The 18,294-nt window shown below is 31.2% G+C and overlaps 1 long non-coding RNA gene across 1 annotated transcript; it reads right to left on the bottom strand.

The window, feature by feature from the left end:
• Window positions 1-11,344: 11,344 nt before the first annotated feature.
• LOC120583227 (uncharacterized) lies at window positions 11,345-17,954 on the bottom strand. Its single transcript, XR_005647734.1, has 3 exons — window positions 17,799-17,954; window positions 15,725-16,007; window positions 11,345-11,525 (listed from the first exon to the last, which is right to left on the bottom strand). It is a non-coding gene; the product is annotated as an uncharacterized LOC120583227 (long non-coding RNA).
• Between the last annotated feature and the right edge of the window lie 340 nt (window positions 17,955-18,294).

The following is an 18,294-nucleotide window of genomic DNA, read 5'->3' as shown; positions in this document are numbered from 1 at the left end:
AAACTCTCAATACTCATGGAAAAAATTTTAATCTGTATTTGTTCTTAGGCTATTTTTATTACTTTTTCATCCTTTTTTAATTCAAATATCCTTTACATAACTAAACCACACATATTTTAATTATACAGTTACATTAGTTTTGACAAATGCATACTCTACATTCCATCACCCTAGAAAGTTTATTGTACCTCTTTTTTAAAATAAACTTTTATAATTTCAGTATATACATATAGTTGGTATACAATCATATTGGTTATATTACTTTAGGTGTACAATGTAGTGATTTGACATTTTTATACCTAATACTGTGATCTCCCCACTAATTCTAGAATTAGAATTAGAATATTGTGCCTCTTTTATTGTTAATCTCTGACCCCTTAGAAAGTGGCAACTACTTAATTTCTATCACCAAAGCTTTATTTTGCCTGCTCTAGAAATTCACATAAATGAAATCATGTAGGTTGTATAGTAAGTAGAACGTGTACATGGAGCTAATTTTCGAGATTTACCTATATTGTATGTTTCTTTTTATTGCTGAGTAAATACATCACAATTTGTTTATCCCTTGACCTATTGAAGCACAGTTGAACTAAATCCATTTTTGGTTTTGATGAACAAAACTGAAATGAACATTTGCGTACAAGTCATTCGTGGATGTGCATTTTCATTTATCTTTGATAAATAGCTTGGAGTAATGTCATAACTTCTAATAGGGTAGATTATATTTAACTTTATAGGATTTGGCTAAAGTGTTTTCCAAAGTGGTTTTGTCTGCGTTATAGTTAATCCACATCCTTAACACTTGATGTTGTCAAATTTAAAATTGTTTATAATTTTAATATGAATTTCCTTTAGTACTAATGATTTTGAAGATTGCATGCATCTTCTCATGTGTCATAGGTCATTACTGAATAAGCTTTTTGAAGTTTATGTTCAAATATGTTACCCAAATTTTAATTGGGTTGCATTTTTTAATTGAGTTGTAGAATTTATGTATTTATTATGTGTACTAAATATTTGTCAAATATATGCATTGCAAACTTTACTTTCACTCTATTTTCTTATCATATCTTCTTTGGAAGGGCAGGAGATTTTAATTTAGAAAATCTATAAAATTTTAAATTTCATAATGTTTTCTGTTTCCTACACAATGTTGTTTATATATTTTTTGCAGAAATGTTACAGTTTTAGCTTTTACTGTGTTCTAAAATTTTTTCAAATAGTAGTGTGTGTGTGTGTGTGTGTGTGTGTGTCTGATGTGAGGTAGAAGTTCAACTTTAAATTTTCATGTAAATATCCATGCATTCCAGTGCTGTAACGGTCACACAGAAGCAATATGAACCTCTAGCCAAATTTTGTTCAGATGTCAAAACTGATGATGACACACACACACACACACACACACACACACACACACAGGTTATAATAAGTTTTGTTACTGTCATAATGAGTATATATGGAGAGAGCAGGGTCAGCTTCCCAAGCTGGTTCAAAAATGGCTTGAGAGCAGATAAAGGGACCGGCTTGGAGTTTTTATAGTGGTTAATGGATGGACACTGAGTGAGAGTCTTTGTGCATGGCTTTCACTTCAAGCCAGCATCAAATAAAGGAAGAAGCACCTGAGATTTTTTATCATTTTGTCCAGATATAGGGCATAAAGAGAAGTATGGCTTAAAGGTGTCAGCTTTGAAACATCGAAAAAAAAGTAGTCAGACTCTATTACATCAGGCATCATTTGTTAAAAGGATTAATCTGTCCCCATTGCATTACTTTTGCACCTGAGTAAAATTTCTTGAATATATAGCTGTGGATCTTTACTAGACTATTTCTTTTGTTTCATTTGTCTATATGCCCATTCGTGCAAAAACTCTACCTTTCTTGATTAGTGTAGTTTCATAGTAAGACTTTAATTTGTGTGGAGTAGGTTTACAAGTTCTTTTTCAAGATTGCTTTGGTTATTCTAGGTATGTTGAAATATTTCATGAATTTCAGAATAAGTTTGTTAATTTCTACAAAAAGTTATACTGAATTTTGATTGAGACTGAATCAAATTTATAAATTAATTTGGGTAGCATGGCTATCTTAATGAGTTTCCAATCTATAATGATGTTATAGTTTTCATTCACTTATTTATTCTTAGATTATTGATTTTAAGCCTATCTTCTTCCCTAAAATAAGTATTTAAAGATATACATTTACTCCTAAGCACTATTTTGGCTAAATTCCACAAATACCGGATGATTCTGTCATTATCACTCCTATAAATCATACAAACATGTACACATAACATACACTCATATGCACACACATAATTTTCTTTGTCATTTTTATTTGATCCTTGGAGTATTTAGAAGTAGACTGCTTACTTGCTATATATTTGAACTTTCTAGCTATCCTCATGGTAATTACTTATAATTTAATTCCATTGTGGTTAGAGAGCATATTCTGCAGTTTCAAACAATTAAAGTATTTAAAATATTTCCATCTGTATTGTCTCATTAAGAGATGTAGTGTTCTATTAATGTTTATTTGATCACACCGGATAATGGCACAGTTCAAATTTTATATATACTTACTAATTTGTTGGCAATTTATCACCTACTACAAAGAGACCTATTAAAAATCTGCCACTAGTGTGGATTTGTCTATCTCTCTTTGTATTTCTGAAAATTTCTGTTACATGTATTTTGAATTTCAATTATAGTTGCCTACACATTTAGGATTGTTGAGTTTTCTTTCTTATTATGTTTTCTTCATTATAAAACATCCCTCTCTTACTGCTAATCCTCCCTTCCTTGAAGTCTACTTTGGCACTGACATAGCCACACCCACTTGCTTATGCTTAGTGTTTGCATCTTTCATATACTTTGACTACTCATTATTTACCTGTCTTCCATTTTTTACCAGCCTGAAAATACCTGCCTTTAAATTTTGGGTTTATAATCAGTTGCCTTTACAGCATTTTTTTTTTCAGTATGTTTAGATTAGAATCATTTTTTCCCCTGTTCTTTGTTTCTTTTTTTCTGTTTTTGTGTCATTCCAGTCTTTGTTTGTTATTTTGTTTGCCATTCTTTCTGCACTATAGATTTATTATACATACCTCTTTTTGTTGTCAAAGATTTTTTTTAAATTTGATTTATTTATTTTTATGGTGACATTAGTTAATGAAATCTAATAAGTTTCAGTTTTACACTTTAACAATAAGGTGTATATTATATATATATATATATATATATATATATATATATATATATATATATATATATTTACACTGTGTGCTCACCTCCCATAGTTAGATTTCTTTCTGTCACCACATATTTGACCCTTTTTACCCCATCTACCTCCCCCCTCCCTGACCTAGAGATTACAATGTGCCTTTTAAAATTATCCAAGTCTGCTTAAAACGAAAATTGAAAATTGTGCCTGTGTGATTGTTATAATCACCATTCCTTGGTATTTGCTGAGCTTCTTAGATCAGTGGGTTGGTTATTTATTTTTTTTATTTTCAGTATGCCTTAATTTATTGGGTGAATACCTTAGTTCATAGATATGATCTTTTCTTATATGTGACCTTCTAGAATGACAAGGGAAAACTGAAGGTGTTAATAAGCCTCTATAATCTGGTGAGACTCAAACTCCAAACTCCAAAGTCTCTCTGTAATGGGCAGCTGATGATAGCTATGCTCAGATTTTTCACCTTCTACTTGTTTTTCTTCCCTTGGCTTTTTAGATTCTTGCCTAATATAAGCTTAGTTTAGTGGTCTGTGAAAAATTTTAGGGGAATTTCTATGCATATATTGGCTCTTACTCTAGAGTTCTTAGAATAATTATGTTTCCTCCCTCAGTTTCCGGGCCCCCAATAGAACTCTATATTATATTTCTTGGTCCCTTAAGAAATAAATCTATTTTCTATTTTAGTTGTATCTGGTGGCTACTTGGATGAGGCACTGTTTTCAGGAGAAAACTACATAATTGTTGATTTCATCTCTTAAAAATTCCTGCTTTCAAAGATTGAGTCCACTCGAGTGTCTGCCTGCTTTTCTTCATTCTACAGGGCCTTCAATTAACTGTTTGCATATTTTGTCCAGAGATTTTAATGTTTATCAGTAGGAGGGTTAGTTGATATAAGATACTTTGACATAAGCGAATGCCAGAAACCTGCTTTTAGGTTTGTTTTGAACCTATTCTTAATTATTTTTTGATCATAGAAGTAACAAAGGGTCATTATAAAATATTTTTGAAAACAAAATAATAACAGAGAAGATAAAAATAACATTATTACTAATTAGAAATAAACACTTGATATTTTTATGCATTTTCCACATTTTTCTATGCACACAGAAACATTTATAGCTAAAATATGAGATATTATAAGTATATTGGTATATACTTAAAATAAAATCTTGTGTAAGCATATGTTTTACTTAGCATGATATTAATTTTTTTGTTTCATAAGTAACCATTTAAAACAATTTTATTAACTTCATATTTCATCACACATTTAGCCATAATTTGTATAACTCTCATCTAATAAGTCATTTATAAATAGCAATGTTATGTATCTTTGTAATCAAGTCTTTGTAACCAATTTCTGATTACTTCTTTAGATTAGAAAACTAGAAATGGATTAGTAAAACAAAGGATATAAATTGTTGAAGATTATTGATATATTTTGCTAAATTCTTTTCTAAACTTTTTCCAAAATATTTTTCCATAAGCAGTGTGTGAGGGCATCTTTTTTAAAACAAATACAATCAGCAGTTCTTGATATTGGATTTTGCATTTACCTCACTGGTAAAGTTTGAATGTTTTTTTATTTGATATCAATCACCTATATTATCTTACTTTATAATCATCTATCCATATTCTTTATCCATTTTCTTGATTTATATGAGTTCATTTTTTACCTGTATTACTTAACAATATAAATTTTCCAGTATAATTGTTTTTAATTCAATTTTGAGTGTAAATATTTGATTCTTATTGTAGTAGCCTCTGCGATAGCAGGTTTTGTTTTGAAGTGAAATTCACGTAGCATACAATTAAGCACTTTAAAATGTAGCAATACACCAACTATGTTGTGCAACCAGCACTTCTCTCTAGTTTCAAAATTATTTTATCAACAATCCATATGCTTTAACTCTCAAGCATTTTTAAAATCATTAAGTTCGAGTCTTTTTCTAGTAAATCTAATGTCTGGGCTTCTTCAGGGATGGTTTCTATCATTTAATCCTTTAAATGGTCACACTTTCCTGTTTCTTTGTATGAGTTGTAATGTTCATTTATAACTGGGTATTTTAAATCTGGTAATGTATTAAATATCAGAATTCTCCTAGGCTCCCAGGGATTACTGTTTTGTCATCATCGTTGTTGTTGTTGTTAAAGGCTACAGTTGTCGATTTGTTTAGTGACTTTTCCAAACTATGTTTGCAAAGACTATCTTCTTCATCATGTGTGGTTACTGACACCTCTGTTCTATCACCATGAAAGCAGTGACCTGACAGAGAATTTCTTGAGTGCCTGTATCCAAATTTTTTAAGTGTCTTGTCTTAATTTTTTTTTGCTAGATGTCACCTGGGAAGTTGCTTTAGTCCAGTGATGTTTAAAAAATGGACAGCCTCTATGCCAGTCCCTCAGGGACTGTCTTTATTGCCCACCCTAGCACCAGCAACCTCCACCATGAAAACGGGCGTCTCCCACGGCTCTGTGCTGTGAGGCTGGGGAATCACAGCTGCCATTTGAAATGCAGAGATTCACTAAATGTTACCAGCCTCTTTTTCATCAAATATTCTTCTGGATACTTTAAGTGTTTGAGTAGACTGCAAAATTCTCAAATTGTTGATTCTAATAGTTCTTGTTAGCTCAATAGTTATTTTGGTGGAGGAACCAATTCCTGTATCTTCATATTTCCCCATCTTCAACACTATTGTTTGAATATTAGGTTTTTGACCATGGGCTAAAGTAATGTTTACTTTTGCCACTGAATTCTCCAATGAAAGCCTGGGAGAACTTATCTCAAATTTCCTACTCAGAGCTCTCTGATTCTTTAATAATAATAATTTTGCCATATATACTTTTAAAATGTATTAGTTAATAATTTTTGCAGATTAAGCTCATTGGAAGCAGTTGTACATTATAGAAATTGAACTGTGCGAAGTTTGAAAAATTGCTACAAGTATGTAATGAGGAAGATAACTGGCATGTTTTGATAACTTGTCCATCCTTTTTTCACAGTATCAATAGTATCACCCCCCAAAGCTGGAAAAAGTACCAGCAAGACCACAAAGAAAATTTAATCTACATTTGATCCATTCAAAGAGAATGAAAAATGGTTGAGAAAGGGCTGTGAAAGACTGGTATATACTTTAAAATGTGCTATATAATATTTTAACATGAGCATTTTTATTTTGGCACTTTGAATGTGATAGTTTTTAATGTAACAGAATGAAAGAACACAAAACTCCTAAAATTTAATTCAGAAAATTATTCTTTTTATAAATACTATAACCACATTCTTTATTTCCTAAAGGTCTCTTTATGCAATATTAATACATATTATTTTTATGCAAACTCATTTTGACAGCAATGGTGTAAGCCTATGATTTATTTTCATTTAGATTCCTTACTTATTAAAAATAATTTAAGAAAAAAATTACAGCTAGCATAATTTATTAGGCAGTACAAAGACATTTGTATGATGCTTATAGTTCAAACTTGATTTAACATTTTAAAATAATTTATAAAGGAAAAGAAATAATACATTCACAGTGACACATGTCTTGAAATTCAAAATGCATGCTAGATATGAATAGATATCATGCATTTCTATCTATAATGACTTATTCTGCAATTGGAAAAGCACATTTTAAGGAATTTTCATTTGAATATGAATGAAAAATTCTGAGCATTAAAATGTCCTAAAGTGATTTCAGTTAAAGGGTATTAATGCTATTTTTGCCCCGCCCCCTTTCATATCCATTATCCAGGAATCGTAGTGATTTCAGTGCATTTATCATGACTTTTGTTTATAAGTAAAAATATATGTGTGAGAAGAGTAATGTGAGCTAACAGGATTGCTGGGTCAAGGCATTGTATAAGGCGACACTGTGAAATCGATAGCAAATGATAAGAATAACATTGGCACTGAGAGGGTAAAGTCATATAAAAAATGAATTATTTGGTTGTTTTCTGCTATACATAGCAAATTGATCTCAGTTACCTTGATAACTTAAGGAACAGTTATTTAGAAAATTAGGTTTTCTCTGTTTTACCTTGGATTAATCTGAATGGCACTGACATTAGAAAAGAGGTAAATAATTTTATGAGTTCATTAATCTACTCAATGTTTATTGATAGCCTCTGTGAAGCTGGTATTCTGCCCTGTAGTTTCAAGAGAATGATTTATATGTCTGTTTTCAAGGATTTTACAGTATAATGGGAGAGATAGACAAAGCAACAAATACTTGAACAATTTTGGACTATGATACAAGAAATCACTGAGTGTTTTGGGAATGTAGAAAGTCACTTTACAGACATAAAAGGAAGATTCTCACCTGGGTCTGAAAGGAACTGCTTTTGCTGAAAACTCCCTGGGTCATTTCATTGGATAACTCTGTTCAACTTTTATAAAAACTTAGCTTTTTTTTTTTAACTTTCAAAATTAAATGACACATGACACATTTTCACTGACTACTCTCATCTACTTCCCCGGGTTTAGTAATCACATGTTCATTTAGGGTAACATATGACTCAAAATTATATTGGATTAAATAAGGTATCATAAATTTCTGTCTCATATAAAAGTTCGGATAGGTAGGCAGCCCCTAGATTTTATGATAGCTCTGCCGCAAAGAGTTAATCTATTTTTTTTCAATGCATGGCCTTAATTCATTTTATAGTTTAAAATGGCTTCTTCAGCCACAGCTATCCATTTCAGAGAGAAGCAAATACAAAAAGAAGGAGCAGTGGGCATACCTCAGCCATCTTTTAAGACAGGTTTCCAGAAGCTGACACAGGGCACTTCAGTTTACATAACATTGATAATTATTTAATCATATAGCTAAGCCTACCTGCTTTGGAAGCCTGAGAAATGTAGTCAGTCTAAGTTATCATTATTTTTGTGGAAAAGTTGGTAAGAGCTGTTTTGAAAACAACTTCTGAATGTAATTACACTACTCACAAACTATTAACTTTCAAATCTATACCTCTTCCTCTTTCCTGAGATTTCAGTTTATTTGTCCAGCCATTTACTAGATAGTCAATTTGGCTCGACAAATGTATATTTAGTACATATCATGTGGATAAAATGGTAAGCATAATGGTTTCATTTCTACCTTCAGATAATTTATAGTTTAGTTGGGGGAGTCAATTAACATGTACTTATTTCACTGTTTAATTAGTTGTAAGGTAGAAAAAATTTAGGGTGCTACAGGAGAAAACAGGAGGGCACTTTATTTAGGCTTGAGAGTCAGAAAAATATTGTAGGTTGAATGACATCTAAGCTAATTTGTGAAAATTAAGAATGATTAAACAAACTCTAAGTGAAAGAGTATTCGATACATTTCCCGTGATAAAAATATATTAAGGCAAAGTTAATTCAACGAGCAGAATGAGATGTCAGTGCCACTGCAATAAGTATGGGATGGTGATGAGCCAGAGATGATACTAGAAAAGTCAACAATAGAGAGCTCTTGATGGGCCTTTTGCTAATTAAAGAAAGGATTTTGAACTTTTAGAAAAAACAGCAGGTCTTTAAAGGGTTTAAGAGCATTTATGTTACCAAAGAGCACATATGAGATTGTAAAATGTGCTGACCTCAGCATCATAATTTAAAAAAGAAAAAATCTAAAAACGTATATTTTTAAAGCCATGGAAGAGCTTTAGTTGCATAGAAGTCTCTGTAAACCTAAATTCCAGAAAGGAATGAACTCTTTCTAAGTGATCAGAGACTGGTGCTGGGAAAAATATTTTAAAATACACTATGTGTGTATTTTCCCCCCTAGGCCCGCCTACAACCATATGATACTATCTTCACATTATGGTTTAGATATCAGATATTTATGAATCTTGGTTATGTGCTGATAATATATTGAGGGCAGTAAGAATGTAAGACTGATACCTTATTTTTAAATAGCATACAATTTGTAAGTGATAAGTATGGTAATTAGAAAAGGGTGTACTACAAGGTATATTTAAGGGTTATATTAGAGATGTTATAATATAGGGGGAGAAACAGTACAGTTTCCAAGAAAAATCAAGTTTGTTGCACTTGAACTTGTCTTTGGATGATGATGAAAATCTGATAGATGACACTCTGTGGGATAATGCTGTATAGTAAATCTATCTATACATGCCATAAATCTTAGATAATTTCCTGAGACACTAGTAAGGCAAGTTGATCTGTTCCAGTCAATCCAACATACAGTTTATTTCAGAAGAGTCTAAGCTGCCTTCTCACCAAATTTCTTGGACCAAACACCACATCCCTAGACTATACCCTTAGAAATAATCTCCTCCTCCCCCCCAAAATTCAGCATATTTATGTTCCCAAATTTTTCACTTCTGCTGTCCTCTTTTCATGACTTTTTTCATTTAAAAATTTATTTTATTAAATTTATATGGGGTGACATTGGTTAATAACATTATATAAATTTCCAGGATAAATTCTATAATACATCATTTGTATATTGCATTGTATGCTCACCACTCAAATTCAAGTCTCCTTCCACCACTATATATTTAACACTGTTTACCTTCTTCAACTTCCCCCTACCTCCCTTTCTCCTTTGGTAACCACCATACTTTTGTCTATGTCTATGAGATTTTTGTTTGTTTGTTTGTTGCTTTCTGTTTTACATGAGGGAAACCATATGGTTCTTGTTCTTTTCTTTCTGACTTATTTCTCTTAGCCTGATACTCTCAAGATCTATCGATGCTGTTGCAAATGGCAGTATTTCATGACATTTTTAAAAAGAATTAATTGCATTATATATATTTGATAGTAAACTTAACTTTATTTTTTACCCTCATTCTTCCTTGATACAAGGTAGAAACCTTTAGAGTAGAGGGATGGAGTCATGTTATCACAAAAAAATAGAGAAATAATCGTTATATAATATGTCCCCAACATTCTTTTTATTAAAAACAAGTCACCAGTATTTGATGAAACAGTATAAGTGGAGACAATATAAGGTAATCTCAGCATCCCGAAGATGAGTACAGCCTCATGTTTAAGGGCACAGCCAGTTCTGTCACCTGCTGGCTGTGAGAGCCTGGGCAAGTGTCTTAAGACATTTATTTCTCAACTGCATTTGTAAAGTGTAGATAATGAAGGACTAGAACTAAGGATCTGAACAAAATTTAGTGAGGCACTGCCAAAGGCATTAATCTAGATAAAAATATTTTAATACAATATTTAAAAATTATTATGAAATATGAATGATAAACAAAATAAACAGTTGCATAACGATAAGAGCTGACCCTGCAACTGAAATGATTCATCTGAATCACCTCACCTTAATGCTGGCTCTGATAAAATACCTACAAAGTTATTATAAGAATGTAATGAACAAATGCATATAAAACAGTTAAGAGCTCGATGAAACAAGATTATATCCATCATTTCATTTCAATTTGAATTCGACAATTAATTACTTTCTTAAGAGAAGCCACTAACAACATTTGGCTATAAATGTGTAATTCAGAATCTCATTTCAGAAGTGGAAACACTACAATACACAACCAACAATAAAATTGGTGATACTAAGTAGAATTTCTACTGTATGAAACAAAAATGAATTTTTCTATGAAAATATAAGCGCTCAATTCTGCTCTAGTTACATACCAATTCAGAATTCCAGCTCTGTGAACTTTTTGGCATAGTGCTCTAACAGGTTAATGGTGCTTTCTTACTTTTGTGATTTATTAAGAACAACAAATTCATATATAAGTGTCAATAGAGAAGTTGGTGCAAGGTATGGTATAAATGGAAAGAAGGGGTAGTTTATCATTGAACAAAATGTGAGTCTTTTGATTTCTTTTTACAAAAAATTAACACAGTTTTTGAATTAAAATTAATAACTTGTATACAAAAGAATGGACCGGAATTTAGCACTGGAGAAAAACTTCTCTTCTACATGCCAAACATATGAAGGATTTCAGAACTTCTTTCTTAGAAACAAAGATAATTTTTACAGAAAATTTTAGACAAGATCTATGACTCTTCAAATTTTCATAATAGCACACTCATGTTTTCACAAGTAGAAACAGAAATACTAAGAAATAATTTCATATTTGACAAAGCTTTTATTCAGAAACAAATTATTGTACAATAGAGGCAGAAAGATTAAGAAATATCTGTATAAATACCCAATATCAGTAGCTCTTATGTAGGAAAAATTCATTAACATAAATTAAGGAGGCTGGTTGAAAATCGACTTCCTATATTCAAGTCTCTTCTCTGCATCTTAATTGCTGTGTGATGTTGGGTAATCTGTTGATATTTTATATGCTCCCTTTTTCTTCATCTGTTAAATGGAAATAACAAGATAACAGAGCTCCTATATATATAGCACTTATTAAAATGCATGTCAGAAACTGTGTGATAAATGTTAACTTTGACATTTATTAATCATTAACTTATTCAGCAAACTTTTCTTTTTTTGAGAATACATATAACACATGCCAGGCATAAGACTCCTCTTATTCTACAATAGTTTTCTTCTTTGCCATTATTTTTCTTCTCATTAATTTGTGATTACTTATATGTCAGGTACATATTGCATAACTTAGAATGTTCTCTTTTGCCCTCAACAGTAAAGAGTTAACACTACATTTTAAATATCACCTGCTATATGAAGAGTATACTAAACTACATTTGACCTGTGTGTACTCATATAATTTTATTTGATTGAGCTGTTTTAATTCATTGTTTATATTATTTTGTCTCTACTCTACTTTTGCTTAAGGACAGTGGTTTAATCTTCTCCATCTTATTCAGAGTTCCAAGAGTGCAGTGTTGGGAACAGAGATTCACAGGAATCGTCATTTAAATTGATGGCTCAATAAGCATGTGCATTAGCTTGAACTGTTTGGCAACTGCAATATGTTCTCTTAAGATGGAGAAAAGATGGAAGATCTGTTAAGAATTGTTTGGATTATCTTATAAGTGTAACTGTCAAATGCAGAAGGGGAAATTATAATAATGAAGATCTCAAAGTTCATCATGGATCAAATATTCCTAATGATAAGCACTCATTAATATCTAACATTGGGAAAGAACCATTATGCAAGAATTAGAGTTCTACTGGGAAGGTTAATAATTTAAGTGACAGAATATGATCCTCTATTTTAATAAGATATTGGAATTTGCATATGGTATTTCTTCAGCTATAAATTCTGACAACCCCTATCTAACGCCTTGTCATGTAACGAGAGTATGTTATTTTATTTTTCAACCAGGCTATTGCTTCTATATTGGGGAAAAAAATTCGGACTTGACTTATTGTGCATGTGGCTCTTAAACAGGACTTGTTCATATTTCTTTCTTTCTGCGGACATTAACCCTAGCCAAGACATATGGGCATATTTTCTAGCAAAATTAAAATATTCTTGACTTTTCTTTCATTTTCACTTCCATTTTCAATTCTCTTACAAATAGGTCAGGTGATAGCTTTTATCACTCACAATTTGTCTGAGACAATACTTTTCTCATATAGGTAGCCTTCGCCTGTGGCAGTGGTGGTCAAGGACAAATTTATTATATATATCTGAGAGATTATGTGTGACACAATATTCTATTTAAATATAGTACAAGAGCTAGTTCTTTTACTGCTCGCTCACCTTCTTTCCTATCCTAACTCCAATTGTTTTTTTTTTTTTTTTAAAGCAAAATGGTGGATGGGGTGATTTCTGTTTTCTAATAAACATTGAATGACAATTGAAAGATATTTAGTGTTGAAACAGGTGGTAACAAATTAACTAAATGTGGAGCATATTTGTGAAAGAGAGATTGAGAAACATAGAATTGCCTTTGTAGCTTTTACTCTAGACAGGAGGGGTACATTGTATGGCCCAGATTCCAGATGATTTTTACATCATTTCACAAGCCCTGTAGCTACTACTTTTGTTGTAATTGTTGCATCACCTCTTGTCATTGCCTATTTGAAAATGAAGAAATGGCTCTAACAAAATGAACAAAATGATACTCTCTGTGATTTACTTTTCTTTTGTTCTTTGGTTGAAATAATACAAATCACAGGCACCCTCTTTTGCTTACTCCAGAAATGCACCTCTTCTAGGTCTCTCATTTTGTGATATTATAATTTAATCCAGAAGATTTAAAACTGTACTGTGTAATAAAAAGCAAGTACAGTCCATATTCAATTTGACATATTCATAAGTTTTTAAATGTCAAAATGATTAGGTTAAATTTAGGACCAATTTTCTGAGAAAGTTCATGATTAAAAGGCTCAGCCAGTTTCTGGTCATGAGATTATCAAGCAGTCAACACACCTTTAGAATTTTATGAAGAAGGAGGAAAGAGGTCACTGATCTCTGCCTTCTATATTGCCAAACTGATGTGTACATGAAGTTTGGGTAATATAATACATATTCATGTTGACAGCTAATTTTCAGGCTAATGCAATTCAAAACAGAAAAGATAATGAACCCTAAAAAAAATAGAGTTTGTAAATGGAAATGCTGACAGACTCTTAACTCTAATAGCTGTGTTATTGGGCACCACGAAAATAACAAAGCTGATTTTAATGAAGATTTGAAAGTAGATGAGGCATTTATCTTCGGTAATTATGGTACTTCTGTAGGACTAATATCTAAATGGAATTTAAACCATTTAAATGACCCAAGGGAGGGGACAATTGTAGAAATAATTCTAGCTCAGTGTGATTCCATAAAGGTTATACATATGGGTATATTTCAAGAGAATTTTTTCCCAATATGGAACCAGACATATTCCAATTATAAATATACTATTTATCTGTAGCTTTGATTTGAGGAAAGCTGCTCCCAAAACAAGTTCTACTTGAAATTTTCTTAAATGATACTTTTTAGTATTAACTTATTTTAAAAATTATTGATAAAGAAAAATAATGTGATACAAACCTTGCTATCTACCTACTGAGGCTTTCAGTATCTTTTACTAAACTTGAGGGAGGGTCAATTATATTTATGCATGTTATAAATGCTATTAAGAACAGTTCTTAGGCTAGGCATATATTTAACATTCTAGGGAATGTATATAACATGTTCAAATACAAATACAGTTCTCCTATTGTAGGAACTTGTGAACTAGTCACAGAGATGGATCCTACACAAAGGGAGAAAAGATGTCTATTATAAGCAAATGATATACCTTCCACATCTGCTCTAGGTCACTCATCTGTTTATTTTTAAATAAAGTTCTTACAAATATTGTGTGTGTGTGTGTGTGTGTGTGTGTGTGTGTGTGTATTTATGTCTGTACATGCATGTTTAATAGATACCATTTAGTGAACACTCTAGGTTCCAGGCTTTATGCTACTGGCTTGCCAGGCATTATTCCCTATTATCTTTTCAGTAGTCCTCAAGAATATTTTTACTTCTCCAAGACACTTTACTCTGCTGAACATTTGGACATTCCTCTTTCCCATAATAAGAAAATTAACTAAAGAAGAAATTCACTCTACTTAACAAAGTCTTCACCACTTAATAATGGAAATTTTACACTCTGGTAGATATAGCATTAGTAATACTATATTGTAAATTACAAAATATTTTCTTATGATTATTTCCTCTGAACCACACTTACATTTAATGTTACACAACTTTTTTATTTTTTATCTAAATGTATATGAGGAAAATGAACCATAGAGAATATGTAAATGCCCAAATCATTTGATAGCTAAGAAGTAGAAATAGGAATTGAACTTTATCTTCTTATTTTATGAGATTTTTTTTTAAATTTTAGAAGTATTTCAGATTTAAAGAAAAATCGTGAAGATAGTACAGAGTTCCCATATACCTGTACCCAATTTTCCTTATAGTAAACATATTAATATGGCGCATTTGTGACGATAATGAGGTAATAATTAATACTATTATTAATTAAAATCAATGTTTGGATTTTCTTTACCAAATGTCTGTTTTGGGTTTCCAGATCCCCTTAGGGATACAGTGCTTCATTTATTTGTCATGTGTCCTAAGGCTTCTGTTTTTGATGAATTTGACAGCTGAGGAGTACCACTAATATATTTTGTAGACTGTCTTCTAGTTGGGATTTTCCTAATGTTTTTCATAATTAAATATGGGTTATGGGTTTTGAGGAGAAACACCTAGGAGATAAAATATGGTTTTCATCATAACACATTGAGAGTACATACTATAAATATGGCACATTACTGCTGATATTGACTTTGATCATCTGGCTTAGGTAGTTTGTTTGGTGTTTCTACTATAAAAATTTCCACTTATTCCTCTGTTCCATACTGTAGTCTTTGAAAGAAAGTCACTATGTATCTGTCATACTTAGGGAGTGGGGAGTTATGCTTCCATAAGAGTAAATTACCTATATGAATTCTTCAAAGTTCTGTATGGAAGAAGAATTCTTCTTCCTCATTTATTTGTTTATTGAATCACTTATTTATATCCATAGAGACAGAGGGGTATTTATTGTATACTTTAGATATATAATCCAATACTACTTTATTTTTATATCAAATTGTTTTACCTTTGGCCATTGGGAGCAATTTCAGTTGGCTCTGGTGTCCTTCTGAAATACCTCTATCAACGTAGTGTTGTTTTATTGTTTTTGTTTTATTTTGCTGTGTTTACTTTCTGGCACAACAAGGTGTTCTGGGCTTCTCTCGTATATTTCCTGCCCCAGTCATAGAATTAGTCATTTCTTCAAGAAGCCTTGGTTTTAGAAACCAATATCTGGGTACGAGGTGTGCTTCTTGGCATCTTCTTATTTTTCATATAGTTGAACTTTCACCAAACCACATTTCGCATACCTGGAGCATAACATATGAAGAGTGAAAAATACTTTATTCTGACTGAGTTCTCTCTGAAGGATGTGAGTTCATTCTGGCTTTTGAAACTTAATGCTGCTGAGACTAGCATTCTATCTTTGCACACAATTTCTGATGCATTTTTACACTATTATTTGAAGTTGCATTTTGTATCCCTATTTTACAAATGAATAAAAAAATGCTTAATGTTCTCAACTGTTAAATAATGTTTCAAGATCATATATATAGATAGTAGTTGGGCATGAATTCAAAATTATAAGTTGCTTTCCCATAACATGACAGCACTACTTGTGGCTGCAATCAGTATTACTTTAAAAAATAAGTAATGCTATAGTCTGCCTTTATTTCTAGTCTTAGTAAGAGTCATAAACTCTTGTAAACTTAGGCCAGTCTTTCTTAATCACAGGCTAGTGAAAGCACTTCAGAAGAATGAGTTATATTTCTAAGAGACAATTAATTGATAATAGTCTATATTCTCTTTTGTTGACAACATTAAAAGCTAAGCTTGTACAATAACGATAACTTGGGGTAATGCATTTCATATATTCAGTAAATAGTTGATAAATTCTATTATGTGCAAGCAATGGAATAAGCAGTGATGATAAATAACTTCAGTTTTTATTTTTTTTACATCTAATGGGATTTATCTTTAGAAAAGAAAGAAAAATATTTAAGCAAATAAATAGAAATTGAATGTATATAGAATTGAATAATGCTTATTAGACTTTAATATATCTGAGAATCATTGGGAAATCTCATTAAAATATGTATTTCGATTTTGTAAATCTGGGGTGGAGCCAATATTTCTGTATTTCTGTAAAAGTGTCAAGCCACTATACTCAGGCAATGGTTGTCAAGAATATTAAAGCACAGAAGAATGGTTAATTTTATAAGTGAAGGTGTCAGAAAGCCTACATGAGTAAAAAATACAGATTAGACATAAAATGAGTACCCGAATCAAATAAAAATAACCCAAATTTGGGGAATAAACGCATTTAAAGGTAAAATATTAATTACAAAAGTTTTCACATTTCATTTTGTAACATGGGGTTTTCTTAGGTGATGTATATTTTCATTATATCATCTATCAAATTTAATATTCTGTGTATATTTTTTCTTAATTTTTAGCCAGTTTTTTTAAAAGAACACTAAAATTCTTGTAAATACAAATGTCAGTATTTTTTTCTCCATGCCTTCCTCAGAAGATATATATGGTGTATGTGTTAGGAAGGGGCTGTGAAGGCCTGTAGAAATTTCAAAATGCATGCCTCTTCTGAGTTAGGTTATGCATCAATTCCTCAAGTTTATTTGATTGTATGTAGATGAATAGAGATTTGAAAGATCAAATTACTTTTTGATGACAAATACACTATCTTTCTGCAGCATAATATGTACTTTTAATCATATTTTTAATTTCCTGAATTCTAGAAATAGTTTCCTGACTTACTTCCACAGCTCATTAATTAAAAATGTACATGAATTGGGCAAGAGTGTTTTTTTAAAGGAGAGAAATGTTCTATTTTCTTGGCGGGCATATTCTATTAACCTCTTATCTTTCAACTGTTCTTTGTTGTGTGTTCTGTAAAGTCGAATATTCATTCTAAGATGAATTTTTCAGTCAAAACAGTTCTGTTACCATATTATGTAATGAAACAGCAAGCTATTGATTTGGCATTGCAAATGAACTAGTTTTATTTCTTTTCATAGTGTAATTCATCTTATTCTATTTGTATCTATGTAGGGATCTTGCAAGCCAATAACCATTTTACTCACTTAAGCAGGTGCTCAGTTGAAATATATTAACTCAGAACATTGAAAAGAAATATATTGGATAGGTTTAAATACATGTGGTCATTAGAGTTCCATAATATACAAATGAAGTATCTCTAGGAGAGATTCCAGTCTTCCAGCTGTGATAAAAGATGAACCAGATATCTATAAACATGAAAAAAGAAAAACCCTAAGTTAATTAAATGAGAACTCATGCAAAACTATGCTGGATGAGTATCTTCAAAACCAAAAGAATGTGGAACTGTATAAAGGTGACTTCATTGTTCAATGAGCTATACATACCTATTGATACTAAAAGGAAATTGGCACTGATTCTCACTTCATGCAAATCTTTGTAGAATTCACTTGGATAAAAATCCATCCAATTTTTTAAAACCCTTAAAATAACATAACCCTGCAAAGAAGTGTATCATAGTGAATTCATTCCAATAATATGGCTTTATGATCACTATTCACATTTATTAGAATCACACAAAAG

Source organism: Pteropus medius, unplaced genomic scaffold (assembly GCF_902729225.1).
Source record: "Pteropus medius unplaced genomic scaffold, Ma_sr-lr_union100, whole genome shotgun sequence".
Taxonomy (NCBI): Eukaryota; Metazoa; Chordata; class Mammalia; order Chiroptera; family Pteropodidae; genus Pteropus; species Pteropus medius.
This window is presented reverse-complemented; position numbering and strand designations above follow the sequence as displayed.